The sequence below is a fragment of the Lepidochelys olivacea genome, assembly GCF_965140295.1.
Source record: "Lepidochelys olivacea isolate rLepOli2 genome assembly, chromosome: 7".
Classification (NCBI taxonomy): Eukaryota; Metazoa; Chordata; order Testudines; family Cheloniidae; genus Lepidochelys; species Lepidochelys olivacea.
In genome coordinates this window covers 34,268,881-34,287,100 of record NC_140417.1, presented here as the reverse complement: position 1 = coordinate 34,287,100, position 18,220 = coordinate 34,268,881, and the positions used below count along the sequence as shown (strand labels likewise).

Below are 18,220 nucleotides of genomic sequence, written 5' to 3'. Positions count from 1 at the left end.
AGGTCTAGTAGGTAGGGTACTGAACTGAGCCTGGGAAGTCATTGGTTCTATTCCTAACTCAACCACAGAGGCCCAGATCGGACCTCAAAGGTGTTTAGATGCTTAACTCCCACTGATTTCAATGCGAGTTAAGTGCCTAAATACCTTTAAGAATCTGGGCCAAGTTCCCTAGGTGACCCTGGGCTCGTCATTTAATTTCCCAGGGCCCCTATCAAGGAAGAACAACACTTCCCCACCTCACAAGCAGTGCAGCGATAGAATCACGAGGTGCACAGAGACTGCGGCGGCGGGGCCGGATAAGTACCTCGACCGATTGCGGTTTACCTGGATTCCTTAGGGCAGTCCCAGGATCACAGGCAACCCAGGAGCTGTGATCAGGTAACAGGGTTTCCTTCCTTATTCGCCTTCACATCGGAAGGGAAACAGAGCGAATTCTGAGCCCCTCAAGTCACACCGGAGTCAGGTCCGGCCTCCCCGATCTCGACACGGAGCCGCTGCAGCTGCCCCGCGGCAGCACTTCAGCCTGGCCACTCAGCGGGGCGGCAGGGGCGGCTCTCCCGCCGCTGCCCTTCATCCACCTCCCCGAGCGATGCCAGCAGAGGTGATGGGGGACGAGTTACGGTCAGGTGCCCCCCCCCACAGATTTCTGCCAGGGTTTGCTGGCACCGCTCGGCCACATGCTCGCCCCCCCCCCCAGCAGCCGGCGCCTCCGAGCTGCGCCCCCCACGTAGGAGCAACAGCTGGGAGGCCGCTGCTTTCCGCTGGGGGGGGGTGGGGGAGCAGAGTCTGCGAGCCAAACTTTGCCATTGTCCCCCCCCGGCACGGGCAGGTCCGGGCGGCAGGGAGCGAGAGGTGCGCGCTCCACCGCGTGTCTCCCCCCGGGAAGTTGGTCCAATGGCAGCTGGGACCTCACCTACCTCCTGCTCCGAAGGGAGAATTCCAACGGCCAAAGCGGCTCCCCCGGGACCGAGCCCCAGGCCGGGACCCTGTGGCCAGGCTCTGTCCCCGCAGCGCAGAGCGTGTCTCTCGCCGGAGACAGAGGGGTCTGGTCAGCCAGAGCGCCGGCGCCCACTGGGGAAGCGGGGCCTCCTCACAGGGCGGGTAGCCCGGGCTCAGCCACCTGGCGGGGGGGGGGGGGGGGGGTCAGAGGGCGGGTAGCCCGGGCTCAGCCACCTGGCGGGGGGGGCGGGGTCAGAGGGCGGGTAGCCCGGGCTCAGCCACCTGGCCGGGGGGGGGGGCGGGCTCAGAGGGCGGGTAGCCCGGGCTCAGCCACCTGGCGGGGGGGGGGGCGGGCTCAGAGGGCGGGTAGCCCGGGCTCAGCCACCTGGCGGGGGGGGGGGGGGGGGGATCTCCCACAGTATTCTTGTCAGCAAGTTAAAGAAGTATGGGCTGGATGAATGCACTATAAGGTGGGTAGAAAGTTGGCTAGATTGTCGGGCTCAACGGGTAGTGATCAATGGCTCCATGTCTAGTTGGCAGCCGGTGTCAAGTGGAGTGCCCCAGGGGTCGGTCCTGGGGCCGGTTTTGTTCAATATCTTCATAAATGATCTGGAGGATGGTGTGGATTGCACTCTCAGCAAATTTCCGGATGATACTAAACTGGGAGGAGTGGTAGATACGCTGGAGGGCAGGGATAGGATACAGAGGGACCTAGACAAATTGGAGGATTGGGCCAAAAGAAATCTGATGAGGTTCAATAAGGATAAGTGCAGGGTCCTGCACTTAGGACGGAAGAACCCAATGCACAGCTACAGACTAGGGACCGAATGGCTAGGCAGCAGTTCTGCGGAAAAGGACCTAGGGGTGACAGTGGACGAGAAACTGGATATGAGTCAGCAGTGTGCCCAGCCTCGCCCATTCTGCCTGTGACCCCACCCCTTCCAGGGGCCCAGAGCCAGGCCCCTGTACCGGTAAGACTTTTAAGTTACTTTCACCCCTGCAGAGAAGAAAGCAGTTGCGGGAGGTTGTGAGTGGTTTACAGATTGTTGTAAATAAACAATAAATCTAATATCTTTATTCAGTCTATGAGTTTTAGTGTCTAGCAAAGTTATGAATTTAAACTCCCAGGTCCATCTTTTGAAAGTGTTGTGAACGTTTCCTTTGAGGATGAGGGCTGATAGATCACATACAAAAGTGATTGCTCTGCGAGAAGTGCTCACACATAGGTAATGTGGTGTTCTTGTCTTATTATCTTCTTGTATGAGTTCATTTGAGAGCATAGTGATTCCCTGGTTTCACCCACTGTAACACTGTGTACCTCAAAATAGCACCCTCTGACCCCCATATTCATCATTCATGCGTGATTGTGATATTTCATAAGAAGCATGCCATGTAAGATATCATATGAAAGGTCACAATCTGCTGATACCCGTTGTTCTGTCCAAATATGTACATCATTAGTGTGTATGAAGTTATGGGATTTAGCTGTAGGGTTGTTACTGAAATACGTTTGGGAGTCTCTCCTGCTAGGTGATGAACCACTCCCAGGAGGGTGTTAAACGGCCATTAATCAACAGGGGAGGAGTAATCAAGAGGTTGACAATTCAATGACAATTGTGCAAGCACCACACAATGGGAACCGCTTAACTCTATGACTCAGTTGCACAAGATCACACTAGGGGAATTGCTCAACCCTGTGACTCAACAAAGCCCACCAGGACATGTCTGCGCAAGTGCCATCTAAGCACATGGACCGAGGATATAAAATAGGGACAGTGGCATCATGCTTTTTGCCTTTCTCTTTCCCCATCTACATTAGAAGCAACAAAAATGCCAGAAAGACAGAAGACTTCAACTGAGGAGACTGGTCCCAGGTTAAAAAGAGAAATTTGTGTATTAAGAACTGTAACAGTCATTGGGGTGAGAAAATTGCTTGATCTAAATACTGCCTAGTGTAATAAGGTTGTGTGCTTATCTTTTATTTTCTTTGGTAACTATCTCTGACCTTTTATGCCTACCACTTGTAATCACTTAAAATCTATCTTTCTGTAGTTTATCAACCTGTTTTATAGTTGACCTAAAACAGTGTGTTTTGCTTGAAGTGCTTGGGAAATCTCAGCTCAGGTTACAAAGGCTAGTAGTGCATGTCTTCTCCACATTGAGGGAAGTATGGTAATAAACATACTCCGGTCAGGCTTCTGACCAGGGCAAGATGGTACAGCTCTAGACTGTAAAGCTGGGAGGAATTGGCTGGTGCTTTTATCTGTGTGATTTGTGAGTGCCTCTGGGAGCATTCAGAGCAATACAGCTGGGTGTGGGGTTTGCTGATTCTCACAATGCTTTGCTAGTGACAGACAGCACAAATGGAGAATTAAGTGGGCACAGCAGTACCCCAGTACCAAGCGCCAAGCATTGGCAAACACTGTCCTATGCGTGTACTTGCTTGTCCAAAGGGGAGTGGGTGGGGTGGCACCAGTGGGTTTTGGAGTTCAGAGAATATCAGGTGGGTGGGGCTTTTGGCACCTTGCAGGATCAAGGCCTTTGAGTGTATTTATAATATAAATAGAAGGAGGGTGTGTATAAATATGTTCTCGCTGTCTGCACACATATTTTAAAATTCTGCATATTTTATTAGTCAGAATAACACTATAATGACAGGTAACCTGTCATTACGCAAGGCACTGCAGTTAGCCGTATGGAGTGGAAATCTATCAACTGCCTGAAAAAACTTGTACAGATACAGACAGACATCATCTTCCTTTCCAAATGCAAACAGATGGACATCGTACCAAAAGGACTGAAGGTAAAAAATCCATTACAATCTACATACCACACAGACTATGCTGACAGCTTGTGCCACACGCTCTCTAAGAAACTGCGGAATCACGTGATCAACATCCTCTACAGCAAACAGGGAAAGATAAAGAATGAGCTCTCAAAAATGGATACTCTCATAAAAAAACAACCTTCCACACAAACTTCCTCGTGGCTGGACTTTACTAAAACTAGACAAGCCATTTACAACACACACTTTGCTTCTCTACAAAAGAAAAAGGACACTAAACTTTCTAAACTACTACATGCCACAAGGGCTACAGCAATGGTTCCCTCAACCCACCCAGCAATATTGTTAACCTATCCAACTATACTCTCAGCCCAGCAGAAGCAGCTGTCCTATCTCGGGGCCTCTCCTTCTGCCCCTCCACCCCCACGAACATGATACAGTTCTGTGGTGACCTGGAATCCTATTTTCGACATCTCCGACTCAAGGAATATTTCCAACACACCTCTGAACAACATACTAATCCACAGAGACCTCCCTACCAGCACTACAAAAAGAAGGATTCTAGGTGGACTCCTCCTGAAGGTCGAAACAGCAGACTGGACTTCTACATAGAGTGCTTCTGCCAACGTGCACGGGCTGAAATTGTGGAAAAGCAGCATCACTTGCCCCATAACCTCAGCCGTGCGGAACACAATGCCATCCACAGCCTCAGAAACAACTCTGACATCGCAAAAAGAAAAGGAGTACTTGTGGCACCTTAGAGACTAACCAATTTATTTGAGCATGAGCTTTCGTGAGCTACAGCTCACTTCATCGGATGCATGCCGTGGAAACTGCAGCAGGCTTTATTTATACACAGAGAATATGAAAAAATACCTTCTCCCACCCCACTGTCCTGCTGGTAATAGCTTATCTAAAGTGATCATCAGGTGGGCCATTTCCAGCACAAATCCAGGTTTTCTCACCCTCCACCCCCCCACACAAATTCACTCTCCTGCTGGTGATAGCCCATCCAAAGTGACAACTCTTTACACAATGTGCATGATAATCAAGTTGGGCCATTTCCTGCACAAATCCAGGTTCTCTCACCCCCTCACCCCCCTCCCAAAAACCACACACACAAACTCACTCTCCTGCTGGTAATAGCTCATCCAAAGTGACCATTCTCCCTACAATGTGCATAATTAAGGTGGGCCATTTCCAGCACAAATCCAGGTTTTCTCACATCCCCCCCACCCCCATACACACACAAACTCACTCTCCTGCTGGTAATAGCTCATCCAAACTGACCACTCTCCAAGTTTAAATCCAAGTTAAACCAGAACATCTGGGGGGGGGAGGGTAGGAAAAAACAAGAGGAAATAGGCTACCTTGCATAATGACTTAGCCACTCCCAGTCTCTATTTAAGCCTAAATTAATAGTATCCAATTTGCAAATGAATTCCAATTCAGCAGTTTCTCGCTGGAGTCTGGATTTGAAGTTTTTTTGTTTTAAGATAGCGACCTTCATGTCTGTGATTGCGTGACCAGAGAAATTGAAGTGTTCTCCGACTGGTTTATGAATGTTATAATTCTTGACATCTGATTTGTCAAGTATATGATGTCAGCTCTGACATCATAATCAAAAAGGCTGACATCACTTTCTAAAAGCCCTTACCCTCTGATCCCACTGAGAGTTACCAAAAGAAACTACAGCATTTGCTCAAGAAACTCCCTGAAAAAGCACAAGATCAAATCCGCACAGACACACCCCTGGAACCCTGACCTGGGATATATGCTATCTACTACCCAAGATCCATAAACCTGGAAATCCTGGGCGCCCCATCATCTCAGGCATTGGCACCCTGACAGGATTGTCTGGCTATGTAGACTCCCTCCTCAGGCCCTACGCTACCAGCACTCCCAGCTACCTTCGAGACACCACTGACTTCCTGAGGAAACGACAATCCATCGGTGATCTTCCTGATAACACCATCCTGGCCACTATGGATGTAGAAGCCCTCTACACCAACATTCCACACAAAGATGGACTACAAGCCGTCAAGAACACTATCCCCGATAATGTCACGGCTAACCTGGTGGCTGAATCATAGAATATCAGGGTTGGAAGGGACCTCAGTAGGTCATCTAGTCCAACCCCCTGCTCAAAAGCAGGACCCATCCCCAATTAAATCATCCCAGCCAGAGCTTTGTCAAGCCTGACCTTAAAAACTTCTAAGGAAGGAGATTCCACCACCTCCCTAGGCAACGCATTCCAGTGTTTCACCACCCTCCTAGTGAAAATTTTTTTCCTAATATCCAACCTAAACCTCCCCCACTGCAACTTGAGACCATTACTCCTTGTCCTGGATTTGTGCTGGAAATGGCCCAACTTGATTATCATACACATTGTAAGGAGAGTGATCACTTTAGATAAGCTATTACCAGCAGGAGAGTGGGGTGGGAGGAGGTATTTTTTCATGCTTTGTGTGTATATAATAAGATCTTCTAAACTTTCCACAGTATGCATCCGATGAAGTGAGCTGTAGCTCACGAAAGCTTATGCTCAAATAAACTGGTTAGTCTCTAAGGTGCCACAAGTACTCCTTTTCTTTTTGCGAATAACACTATAGAATCACACCAGAGTCACTTATTTTGTAATTGATTTCAAAATACCTGTCGGCAACTATGTCTGCCACAATCCACACACACACAAATTCCCCCAGGAAGGAAACCCCTATGACAAACCAGCTTCTGTTTCTCTTCACCCTCCCCAGCAGAGCCCAGCGTGGGGGCCATGCACCCACACCCTCTTCCCGCAGAGCCCAACTGCAGGGCAACCTCCAGCCCAGATACTCAAACCCCCACCCCACCAAAGCCCAGCTGCAGGGCCCCCCCAGCCCAGACACCCGCACCCCCTCCTCTGCTGCCCAGAACCCTGCAGTTCCCTCCCCTGGCACTGACTTCTATTTGCAAGGTGGGCTCTGCTGGGTCCCGTGCGCCCTAGTGGAGGGCTCTGCAGCCCATTTCTTGGGGGGAGGAAGGGGAAGGAAATTTTGCACCTAACATTAATTTCTACGCAAATTCTGCATTGCGCAGTGGTGCAGAATTGCCCCAGGAGTAAGAGTTAACAGATCAAAATGCAGTTTGGGAAGGACATTGAGGATGTGTTCCAGCTTTGTGGGTCATCCAAAAACGAAGGTACCCAAAAAAAAGTGGACACGTGGCAGAATTGCCCAGCTGCCCTGAAATATTATTGGCCAACAGCTGAACTCAAATTGCAGGGTCAAGGCCCATTAGAATTTAACTCCTCACCCTTTGAATTCAACTGTTGGCAATTCCGCCAAGAGTCCACTTATTTTTGAGTACCTTCATTTTTGGATCCCCAACTTCTGAAGATTTTGTCCAGATTTCCCTTTTTTTGAGGTTTTGCTTTTATATATAAAGTGCCTGGATTGAAGTTCAACAGCTGTAGACATTACAGCTGAAGGCATTTTTAAAAGCAACATCTGATGACTGATCTGCTCCAGGCACGATCTCAATCAAGATTTGCGGGCCTATAGTTCTCATTATAATTATATAGCTCACCAAAGGTTATGCTCAAATAAATTGGTTAGTCTCTAAGGTGCCACTAGTACTCCTTTTCTTTTTGCGAATACAGACTAACACGGCTGCTACTCTGAAACCTGTAATTCTGTGAATGTTTCCCATCTTCCAAGCAATGTTCTGTAAAAAAAAAAATAAATAAATAAAAATAAAAAAACCAGGCCATATTTTTGGTGGTTCATTTTTCTAATGTTGGTGTTTAAATATCCCTCTTTCTTGTAGATGCTTAGGCATGTGAGTAACTTTAAAATTCAATGGCCTAGATGAGGGGTCGGCAACCTTTCAGAAGTGGTGTGCCTAGTCTTCATTTACTCACTTTAATTTAGAGTTCATTGATAAACAAAAGTGATTTTATTAATTATAAAAAGTAGGATTTAAGTGGTTTCAAGTAATAACAGACAGAACAAAGTAAGTCACCAAGCAAAATAAAGCAAAAACACGCAAGTCCAAGGTGGACTGCGGTCTGGAGTTCCGTCCGCCGGCTCCTGCCAGCCAGGATCCCAGGTGTCGGCCCCGCTCAGCCCGCTTCCGGTCTGGGCTCCCGGCCCTGCCCGCACAGAGTGGGTACCTACCTTCTCCCTGGTTCTAGCCCATTCTGTTCCTCTCTCTCTCTGCACTGAGCTGAGGGTGGGAGTGCACTGAGCACAGGCAGGGCTGGAGGTGAAGGAGGAGGCTGGGGGTTTGGGGAGTAGGGTCTGGCCAGGAGCTAGAATGAGGGAGGGGGCTCAGGGTTGGGGCAGGAGGTTTGGGTGTGGAGTGCTCACCTGGGCAGCTCCCATTTGGTGCGAGGGGTGCAAGTGGGAATGTGTGGTGGGGGGGTACAGGAGCTTCCATTTGGTGCTCAGGGTGGGGGTGGAAATGTGGGGGGTGCAAGAGTCAGGGCACGCTGGGGCTGGGGCTGTGTGCGGGTGCAGGAGTCAGGACGGGGGGGCTGGGTATGTGTGCAGGGCGCTGGAGTCAGGGCTGGGGTCGTGGGGGGTGCAGGGGTCAGAGCAGAGGGCTCACGGCAGGGGGCTGGAGGGGGTATGCCCTGATTCCAACCCCCCTTCCCCAAGGCCCAGTCCCCGACTCTTCTCCGCCTCCTCCCCGGAGCAGGGAGCGCGCTGCGGCTCCCCCTCCCTGGCAAGGGCCATCCGCTGATCGGGGGCCTGGAGGGAGGGGAGGCGGGGCGGGAAGCCAGCCCGCGGGGGGAAGAGGGGAGCTTGCCTGCCCTGCCGCAGCAGCCGGCAGGACCAAGCTTGTTCGCCCTGCCGCGGCAGGGGACTGGGGTGGGGGGCGGAAAAGAGCGGGCCGGGGCGGGCAGGAGTTTTAAGGGCAGGCTCCTGCCTGCCGGGTCCCGGCCGCCCGCCGCTCAGCCCGCTGCCCGCACGTGGGTTTATTGGGCTGGCGCCCTAAAGTTGACGCGGTCCACAAGCTTGTCTTGGGTTAGGGCTTTTTAACCTGGTGCATCTGCTGCGCATGTGCGGTAATCAGCTGCCGACTTGATTTTTTTTTCCAGGCAACAAAACCAAAGTTCTCTTTCTTGCGCACGTCAGCTAATGTGACACCGTGTCAGACACGACCGTGTTTGCAAAGTGCGGAGGCAGGTTAAGACCATGACAACCTGATTCGAGTGCCCCCGAGACCTTTCCACTGAGCGGCACTAGCTGTGCGGGCGGGCGCGCGTCTCCCACCGCCCCCGCGCTGGCCACACCGGTGCTTCTGTCTGGGAAACGTATGTCGGGGGGACGGTGTTTTTTTCACACGCCTGACCAACAAACGTTTTACTGACGTAGCCTCAGTGAAATGCAACCCAAACTCTGTTTCAATTACTTTTATGTGGAGTACTAAAATACTGGTTTTGCTTATTTATTTATTCCTTGGGTGCCTGGGAGCCCCAGTGAGGGAGGAGGCCCCCATGGTTCCAACACAGAACAAAAAGACACAGAGGGCTTACCTACAGATCCGGTCTGACCCTCCCTCAGTAATAGCCTGCCTGTTATCTGCAGAATGACCATCATCCCTCAGCTGTGCGGAGCGAAGAGCAATAATCTTGCAGCGCCTCCCATCCTGCCTTGTGCCCTTTACACCAAGACACAAACCTCTCTTTCGCTAAATTGTCTCTCTTCTGTGCTGGGACTACAGACTTGTTGGCGTCGGGTGTTCAGGCTCAGACACTTGAGCAGGGTAAATATCAGGGCTTAATTCGTGCCAGGGCTTCCCAGGGCTGAGCCCCAGGACATCTAGGCTTGGCAGTTGACAGTTCTGGCATTTCGGGGTTTGCTGCATCAACCATGAATGTAAAAAAAAAAATTGCTTGAGTCACGTGTGCTGCAGGGGGCGCAAGCAGGGCACCGAGTCTAAACTTGCAACGATAGGGTTAGCAACCCGATGTCGTCAGCACGTTGCAGCGAAGGGGCCGGCTTCATGCAAATAGAGAGTATCTTTCAGGCAGAGAAACGAGTGACAAGGCGACAGCTAACAAGCTGGAGGAATTTATTCGTTTTGAAGCTGAATTTTCAGGCAGGAGGCGGTTTGCTTTGACTGGTAAAAAGGGAGCGCTAAGGCAAAGGAAGTAGGATTAGATTTGAAGTGGTCAAAGAATTACTATGGCGTTAGTGGCGCTCAGCGGCATCTGTCACCGTCATGTAGAGAGCTGTAGGAATGGGAGGGCTGCATAATTGTTGAACGAAAAAGTATCGCTTCTCGGCCTTTTGGCTAAGATCAAGTGTAGTATCTGTTCTTATCAGTTTAATATCTGATACGTCCTCTATCTGAGGACTATATATTAAATGGATTTTTGAAACAGGGAGATGGAATAGGAGCTTGCTCCATCCACTCCACGCATCGACCTGGTATTGCAGTACCTCCAGGAACGGTGCACCTCCCCCCTGGGGAGACTATTGTGGTTGAAAAATAGACTCAGTTGAACTCTGCCCTGTAAACCGCTCTTGACAACAGTTTTATTCTCAAGCACTCAGTCTCTTGGCTTATTTATCAAAATTTCTGTTGTAATTTTGTGAGTCCAGAGAGGTGAGGTGAGGTGTTACTAGAGAATTATTTCAAAAGCTGGGACTCTACTTTGCGCAGTGAGTACTTTCAACAGGAGGAGGCATGAATAAGGGTTTATCAGGGAGACACTTCTTTATATACATGTGACCTTCAATATTATATATATAAAAAAAATTGCATTATGATTATATAGACAGGTCCTATTCTTCTCCCCACCCAACAGACCCGGTCTATGTGTTTCGGTTTGTAAGCTCAAGTGAAGGCAGCAGGTGTGGTACTGCACCCAGGGGCCCCATCCTCTGTAACAGACGTTCAAAACACTCATATTTAACTTCTGGTTCCTACGATGTGGCTTGGGACAGGACACTTCAGGTGGCTGCCCCTTTCAAATTGCTCTGCAGAGCGAAGATTAAACTATTTACCTCCTCTCGGAGGAGTGCAGTGTTTGTGAGGTGCTTTACACCTGTGAAGGGCTCAGTGTTACTCTTCTGTGAAAGGTTTCAGAGGGGTAGCCCTGTGAGTCTGCATCAGCAAAACAAAGAGGAGTCAACGAGAAACTGCAGCGCCGGAATTAATTTGCAAACTTGACACCATCAAATTAGGCCTGAATAAAGACTGGGAGGGGCTGGGTCACTACAAGAAGTAATTTCCCCTCTGTTGATAGTCACACCTGCTTGTCAACTGTTGGGAATTGGCCTCGTTAGCCCTGACTCCCCCCCCCACCCCCCCATCTTTTCATGGGCTGTATATTTATACCCGCCTACTGTATTTTTCACTCCTTGCATCTGATGAAGTGAGCCCAAATAAATGTTTTCGTCTCTAAGGTGCCACAAGGACTCCTCGTTGTTTCTTCTGGGAAAGGCTGGTTTGTGGCAATTGATTTATCCCAGGCAGGTGCTCACACTTACAGCGCTGCAGCTGGGCCCCTGAAGCATTTAGTGGAGAGGCTACCTGTGCCACTGAAAGAGCTTCTCCCGTCAGCATAGGTGCTTCCCCTCCCAGAGAGGCGATAGCTCTCTCCCTAGGAGAAACCAGTCTACACTGGGGGGGTGAGCGGGGGGCTAGGTCGATATAATGCGTCGCTCAGGCAATGCATTTTATAGCAACATACGCTGGAACCGTAGACCAGGGCTCAGGGGCTCGAGAGTTGTTTCCCCCTCCAGCTTTGAAATCAGGACCAGCAGGTGGCGCCAGAGCTCCATCGCCCCAACGGGGGAGGGAGGGAGAAAGAGAAAGAGAAAGCTGCCAAAATGAAGTGAGCTCTGGAGACTGAGCAGAGCTGGCTGTTGGGACCCACAAAACCTGCAGTCTAAAGGCTTGTCTACATGGGGGAATTGACTGGCCTCCTAGAAGCAGAGTAAGCACTGCGCTGTAGCTCTTCCAGTATAACCCCCGGACACCGTTCCAAATAAAAACAACTTTATTCCCAAAAATGACTACTCCGCTTCCAAAGCTATTCTGCTATGGCCATGGCAGGAACTATTCCCATGCAGACAAGCACCTAAAGCTGCAGGGCTCCCAAGTGACGGAGTTGATAGCTTTGGCATGTTCACTGGTGCCCCACTGGAAGAAACTGCTGAGGGCAGTGTTGTATTCTCCCTCTCTCCAGCCATCAGGCCTGCATGCCAACGTAGTCCAACACGTTACTTGGCTCCGTACAGGGGAAAATGGATGAAATTCTATGGCCTGCGTTACACAGGCAGTCAGATCAAATGATCCCATTGTCCCTGCTGCCCTTAAAATGTAGGAATCTATTGTTGCAGCTTTACCTAGTCTGAGAGGCAGCGAAAGGAAGGGAGGGAAAGGCAAAGGAACCTTTGAGATGACAGCCCCTCCCCAATAAATGGCACATTTTCCAATACTTAAATATCAAACTGGGAACCCCCAGAGTCTTAACAGTCTCGGTCTCTTCTTCACAGAGCTACAGCAGACCTGCCCCTCAGAAGCTCTTTGGATTCTAATTTCCCCAGTGACAGATTTATATTCAGAGCGCATGCCGCGCAGGAACAGGGATAAGCAGCTCTCCAGCACATCACACGATAAGGCAGTGGAAACGGAACCTGACTTCTCTTTTCTGTTATGGGGATCTTCTCCTGCATGCGCCACAGAAAGTCACAGGGTGGTAGATTCAGGAGATAGGAACAAACAACTGGAACACATGGCATTGTGCAAAATATGCACCTTTCCGGATGTACTGAGCTCTGCTCTGCCAGGGAGACGGAATAGGAGCTTGCTCCATCCACGCCACACATCGACCTGGTACTGCGGTACCTCCAGGAACGGCGTACGTCCCCTCCGGGAAACTACCAGTGAGGAACGGGGGGCGGGGGAGGAGAGAAAAAGAGGAAAAAAAAAATTGAGCTGTGTGTTGGCTTAGGGTGTGGTGTCTCTCTTTGTAAGATGCAGAGCTGCGGTGGGGCACCAGCCTGTGATTTAGGAGATCTGGGTGCAGTTCCCTGCTCCACCACAGACTCCCTTTGTTACCTTCGGTAAGTCGCTTCGCTTCCCTGTGCCTCAGTTCCCCACCTGTAAAGAGGGAACAACAGCCAGGCCCTGCAGATTGCGAGGGGCTCAAATACTATTGTAATGGGGATCCACTAAGTACCAAAGACAGGAGCTAGATCCTGTTCCATCTCACGGAGCCGGACTGATACCAGATGACTGGTTGAAAAGCACTATTGATAAGGGAAGTATTCTCACACTTGCAGAGTCTGAAAGACCAGCATTGTTCCAAGCGCATATGTTAATTTTAGATTTCTGCATCTTCCCCTCCCAGAGTCAGTGGGGGCCAAGGAGCTCCGTGGCACCAAGGATTCAAGTTCTACAACAAAGACTACAGGCAGGAAAGAGGTAGGCGAGCAGAGTTACGGGGTTGGAGCCTTTATTAGTAGTAGTATTAATATTAATAGGACAGTAGCACCTGGGAACCCAGTTGAGGTTACGGATCCATTGTGTCAGGCACAGCACAGACATAGCTTGAGAAGCAGCCTTTGCTCCACAGACCTTAGTCTGTTCCCCCGGCTCCTTTGAGCGGGGCAGGGGGACATAAAACTAGATATCAGACTTTTCCAGATTAGAAAAATTAGGTGAGTAACACCTTCTGCACTTGGGGGGGATGGGAGGGAATGCTGTGGTGATCTTCCTGTATAGTTACGCAGGGCACCGGCACCCACCAGTCACTGATCTTTTACCTAAGAACAAAATAGTTCAGTTGTCCCCTAAACAGAACAACCCCTCTGAAACCCAAACATGTGGTCCCACTCCCACTTAGGTTCAGAGAACAACTAGAAGAGTCTTTATTGAGCTTTGCATGCAGTTGAGTGGCTTTCAAACATTCCTTGCTACCTGCTAATAACTTCTGAGAAGTGAAACCAGTCAGTCCACTGGCTTCTCTGCAGCCGAATAGCCACAGAGGGCTCTCAGGTCCCTTTCCTCCAAGCTGCTTCTTTGACTTTACACAAAAACAATACAAAGGAGTTCCCTGCAATTCCACTAGCCCTGTCTCCAACTGTGGCCAGTACCAGCTGTCGACAGAAAGGTGGGAGAAGCCTCAGAATGGGCAACGGTGGAATAAGTTGCCCACAGGTAAGTTTCTCCCCCTCCCCCCAACCCCATTACTCAGGTCTACACAGAAGTGTGTTCCATTTGATAACCTGCAGAAATGTCCCTCTGACCAACAAGAACACTCTCCTTACATTACAAATACACTCAAAGGCCTTGATCCTGCAAGGTGCCAAGAGCCCCACACACCGGATATTCTCTGAACTCCTTTCAGAGTAACAGCCGTGTTAGGATGTATTCGCAAAAAGAAAAGGAGTACTTGTGGCACCTTAGAGACTAACCAATTTATTTGAGCATGAGCTTTCGTGAGCTACAGCTCACTCACGAAAGCTCATGCTCAAATAAATTGGTTAGTCTCTAAGGTGCCACAAGAACTCCTTTTCTCTCTGAACTCCGAAACCCACTGGTGCCACCCCACCCACTCCCCTTTGGACAAGCAAGTACACACAGAGGACAGTGTTTGCCAACACTCGGAACCCTACAGACAACTACAGAGAGGAAACCCACGGACCACCACACCTATCTTCACAGATCCGGAAATCACCCCAGAACACACCAAGCAATCTGTTGTCTACTGGCAGGCACTCAGATACCACAGAATATGCTCTGAGGAGACAGTCCGGGACAGGCACCTTAACACACGCAAAACCGCCTTCGCCAAAGGGGGACACCCCACCACAGAAGTACATCGCATCATGGAATGGGCCACCCAGATACACCAAGGAAACGTGCTTCAATACAGAAATAAAACCCCCACCGACCGCACACCCCTAGTGGTCACCTACTACACCCTACACTGCAACCCATATGGGGTAACAAACAACTAAAACCCATACTTGATAGAAACACCATCCTGAAAGAAATCTTTCCTGAACCCCCACTTCTGGCCTTCAAAACAACCCCTAATCTCTCCAAGCTCATCATCAGAAGCAAGCTCCCCACAGACCAGGACACACCAACTCACAGCAGCACCAGATGCAAAACCTGCAGACACATCTCCACTGCTACAATGATCAACACACTCCACAACACACCTTTCAAGATCCATGGGTCCTACACATGCCAATTCCAATCACAACATGTGGTTTACCTCATCCAGTGCACTAAATGCCCCAACAACAACTATGTGGGTGAAACCAGAGAATCACTATGCTCACAAATGAACAGGAAAATGAAAGGACAAGAACCCCACATCATCTGTGGGTGCCACAAGTACTCCTTTTCTTCTCACAGAACAATCACTCTTGTATGTGATCTATCAGCCCTCATCCTCAAAGGAAACCTGCACAACATTTTCAAAAAGATGGGCCTGGGAGTTGAAATTCATAACTTTGCTAGACACTAAAAATCCTGGACCAAACAAAGATACTGGGTTGATGGTTTATTTACTACAATCTGTAAACCACTAACAGCCTCCCCCAACTGCTTTCTCCTCCGCCCCTTTACTTTCTTTCCTGTGACGGGAGGAGTGTTAACAGGCCACTTCACCTTGAAGGGGCCCTTGAAATGTGCTAACTACGCTAAACAATCTATTCCACCTTGTACTTAGCAAGCAGTGAAACTCCGAGGCTTTGTCTACTCTGGAACTTGTCTTTCTGGGGTGTTAACAAAACAAAAACAAAAAAAACCCCACCAACGCTCAGGAAAAACAGAAGTTTAACTATGAAAAGCGCCCGTGTGAACAGCGGGGTGTGTGCAGGAGCTGCTGCTGCTGCTCCTTGGGGGTGGAATTGCTGGGTCTGCGGGAGAGCTCTCTCCTGCAGACAAACAGCAGCTACGCTGCTGCGCGCCTGTTGGTGCCACGGCTGCAGCGGATTTTTCACATCCCTGAGCAACGCAGTTATGCCGATGTAAGTCTGTAGCGTGCACCTGGCCCTACTCTTGTTTACTTTTGCCAATGCGAAATACACTGTTGGCACTAACCATTTATTCTTGGCACACTTCTCTCTGTCCGCCCCTCCCCCCAAAAAGGAAACCTAAATCACCCAAAGGGAAGGGCTAAAATTAGCCATAAATGAGACAGACACAGGAGCTTAACAAACAATAGACAGGTCCCAACAACTACAGCCAGAATAGTCCCCTTTCCACACATCTCTGTGGGCACTCACCAGGATCGTCGTCTTTCAGAGCTCCTGCCGCTATTCCCCTGCTGCCAAAGACTGAATTACCTCATCCCCATAGGGAGAATCCCAACTTAAATAATACCCCAGGCGCCTCCCCTTTCCCCACCAGCTCTTGGGAGGCCACAACAGCCATAAAGTAGAGGTAGCAGGGACAGATCAGCTCATTTCCAGGACACCACCAATACAAGGAGGAACTGGGACCTGTATCCTTGGGTAGTTTATGCCTGTAGTTAAGCAGGACAGGTCTTGGCTGTGGATTTAAATCACACCCATGATCCATGTGCGACTGAAAAAACATGCACATGTATAAAAGTTAGCCCCCGGGGAGGCCCGGTGTAACTGCTGGCTTCATTTCAAGTGGGAGAAAAGGAAGGTCTAGTAGGTAGGGTACTGAACTGAGCCTGGGAAGTCATTGGTTCTATTCCTAACTCAACCACAGAGGCCCAGATCGGACCTCAAAGGTGTTTAGATGCTTAACTCCCACTGATTTCAATGCGAGTTAAGTGCCTAAATACCTTTAAGAATCTGGGCCAAGTTCCCTAGGTGACCCTGGGCTCGTCATTTAATTTCCCAGGGCCCCTATCAAGGAAGAACAACACTTCCCCACCTCACAAGCAGTGCAGCGATAGAATCACGAGGTGCACAGAGACTGCGGCGGCGGGGCCGGATAAGTACCTCGACCGATTGCGGTTTACCTGGATTCCTTAGGGCAGTCCCAGGATCACAGGCAACCCAGGAGCTGTGATCAGGTAACAGGGTTTCCTTCCTTATTCGCCTTCACATCGGAAGGGAAACAGAGCGAATTCTGAGCCCCTCAAGTCACACCGGAGTCAGGTCCGGCCTCCCCGATCTCGACACGGAGCCGCTGCAGCTGCCCCGCGGCAGCACTTCAGCCTGGCCACTCAGCGGGGCTGCAGGGGCGGCTCTCCCGCCGCTGCCCTTCATCCACCTCCCCGAGCGATGCCAGCAGAGGTGATGGGGGACGAGTTACGGTCAGGTGCCCCCCCCCACAGATTTCTGCCAGGGTTTGCTGGCACCGCTCGGCCACATGCTCGCCCCCCCCCCCAGCAGCCGGCGCCTCCGAGCTGCGCCCCCCACGTAGGAGCAACAGCTGGGAGGCCGCTGCTTTCCGCTGGGGTGGGGGGGGAGCAGAGTCTGCGAGCCAAACTTTGCCATTGTCCCCCCCCGGCACGGGCAGGTCCGGGCGGCAGGGAGCGAGAGGTGCGCGCTCCACCGCGTGTCTCCCCCCGGGAAGTTGGTCCAATGGCAGCTGGGACCTCACCTACCTCCTGCTCCGAAGGGAGAATTCCAACGGCCAAAGCGGCTCCCCCGGGACCGAGCCCCAGGCCGGGACCCTGTGGCCAGGCTCTGTCCCCGCAGCGCAGAGCGTGTCTCTCGCCGGAGACAGAGGGGTCTGGTCAGCCAGAGCGCCGGCGCCCACTGGGGAAGCGGGGCCTCCTCACAGGGCGGGTAGCCCGGGCTCAGCCACCTGGCGGGGGGGGGGCGGGGTCAGAGGGCGGGTAGCCCGGGCTCAGCCACCTGGCCGGGGGGGGCGGGGCTCAGAGGGCGGGTAGCCCGGGCTCAGCCACCTGGCGCGGAGGGGGGCGGGGCTCAGAGGGCGGGTAGCCCGGGCTCAGCCACCTGGCCGGGGGGGGGCGGGGTCAGAGGGCGGGTAGCCCGGGCTCAGCCACCTGGCCGGGGGGGGGGCGGGCTCAGAGGGCGGGTAGCCCGGGCTCAGCCACCTGGCCGGGGGGGGGGGGGGCGGGCTCAGAGGGCGGGTAGCCCGGGCTCAGCCACCTGGCGGGGGGGAGCTCAGAGGGGGGTACCCCGGGGAGCGCATCAATTGGTCTGACCCCTCCCAGCGCGCCTCTCCCCTCGCTGCGAACGGGGCGTAGCGAGCCCCGCAGGAGGCCCACTCGCACCTGCCTCACCCTGCTTCTAAACGCACGGCCGCGTTCGCTACTGGTGTGTTCTGCTCCGCCCCTCCGCCGCCCGGACCAATAGGCGCTCAGCAGGCCTCTGGCTTGACAAGGGGGAGGGGATGCCGCCGGGGTCGCGCCTGTGGGAACTTACTGCGCGTGCGCTTCTCCCGCCAGGTGGCCAGCCGGTGGCAGCAAAGGGACTATAGAGACCCCTGTTTCGGGGGCTGCGCAGGGGATATTGGTGGGCACCAGGGGGCTCTATGCAGGGTGATCCTTTAGCTCGGAAAAACTAAGGACCCCACCCTCCCTCTGCG

At 51.7% G+C, this 18,220-nt stretch overlaps 1 long non-coding RNA gene across 2 annotated transcripts in view; it reads right to left on the bottom strand.

Annotated features, from left to right (window-relative positions):
- Positions 1-17,470, bottom strand: part of LOC311523920 — a 100,262-nt gene extending 82,792 nt beyond the window's left edge. For both annotated transcript variants that reach the window (XR_014712451.1, XR_014712452.1), the window contains exons 1-2: positions 17,271-17,470; positions 9,246-12,603 (exon numbers count right to left, since the gene is read on the bottom strand). This is a non-coding gene — a long non-coding RNA (uncharacterized lncRNA). The remainder of the gene's footprint in view (positions 1-9,245; positions 12,604-17,270) is intronic.
- Positions 17,471-18,220: the final 750 nt, after the last annotated feature.